Source organism: Montipora capricornis, chromosome 6 (assembly GCF_036669925.1).
Source record: "Montipora capricornis isolate CH-2021 chromosome 6, ASM3666992v2, whole genome shotgun sequence".
Taxonomy (NCBI): Eukaryota; Metazoa; Cnidaria; class Anthozoa; order Scleractinia; family Acroporidae; genus Montipora; species Montipora capricornis.
In genome coordinates, this window is record NC_090888.1 from 12,970,730 (window position 1) to 12,971,905 (window position 1,176).

Genomic DNA, 1,176 nt, shown 5'->3' on the forward strand with positions numbered 1-1,176 from the left:
TCGGTGATCTTAACAGATCGCTTAGGTCCCGATATCTATCTTGCTAGTGTTAAGACTGAAAAGACAAGTTTTGTATCGTGAGCGCCTACATTTGAAAGTGGCGGGTTGCTCGTTAGCTTTGAGCGCACTTCTAACTAAAAAGTTGCCTACGTTTTTGTCGTGTTTGAATGAAATAAGTGGAGGTTGCGAAAAGATTCTACCAGTCTCGGGATCATTTTGGAGTAATTTAAAATTATTAAGAATGATACTTTTGACTGCGTGATTATGAGGATGGAAAGTGAGGGTGAATGGAATTCTGGCTTTTTTATCTCTTTTTGTGACGTTTGTAGTGATGACTGTCGATCAAATTGTTGGGCGCGATGATGGCCCGCTTTGACCACAGAGACAGGATAGCCACGTTTTTCGAAGAACTGTCACATCTCCTCTGATTTGCTGGAAAAATCGGAGTCATCACTACATAGACGTCGAAGTCTAAGAAATTGAGAATAAGGAATGGAGTTCTTGACATGTGATGGATGTGACGATGAATACAACAAATAACTGTGAGAATCTGTAGGTTTGTAGTGCACACTGGTGGTTTCTGTTATTGCAGAGCGAGAAAATGTGAATCTGGCCTTGGCTTAAGTGTCCAAACCGAGCTCTTAGAGCTGGCAGAAAATGTTTTTATCGCAATAAAGGAATACTGAGCCAAGCAGAAAGGACCCTGGAAAAGGCTGTGTGTATTGTTATGGCATGCACTAGCCGGGTCTTGAACCCGGGCCTCCCGCGTGGCAGGCGAGAATTCTACCACTCAACCCCCAGTGCTTACGTAAAACAGTTCAACCCGACAATAGTATGAACAAGACTGGGAGAGGGTAGTTTCTGTCATTGCAGAGAACGATAATGTGAATCTGGTTTTGGCTTAAGTGCCCAAACCGAGCTCTTAGAGCTGACAGAAAATGTTTTTATCGTAATAAAGGAATACTGAGCCAAGCAAAGAAGACCTGGAAAAGGCTGAAGGTATTGTTATGCCTGGATGTCCGCTTCGTTAAGTTCTTGTACATATATTTCTGAAAAATGGAAGTGAAATTAAGTAAAACCTAAGTGAATTATAGAACTTTTAAAAAAATCGTATAATTTTTATTGCGTAAATTCTAGGAGCTTGTACATTGTAAATCCTTAATCAAAATTCATTGT

At 40.6% G+C, this 1,176-nt stretch overlaps 1 non-coding gene across 1 annotated transcript; it reads right to left on the minus strand.

Annotated features, from left to right (window-relative positions):
* Positions 1 to 733: 733 nt before the first annotated feature.
* Trnag-gcc (transfer RNA glycine (anticodon GCC)) lies at positions 734 to 804 on the minus strand. Its single transcript has one exon. It is a non-coding gene; the product is annotated as a tRNA-Gly (tRNA).
* Positions 805 to 1,176: the final 372 nt, after the last annotated feature.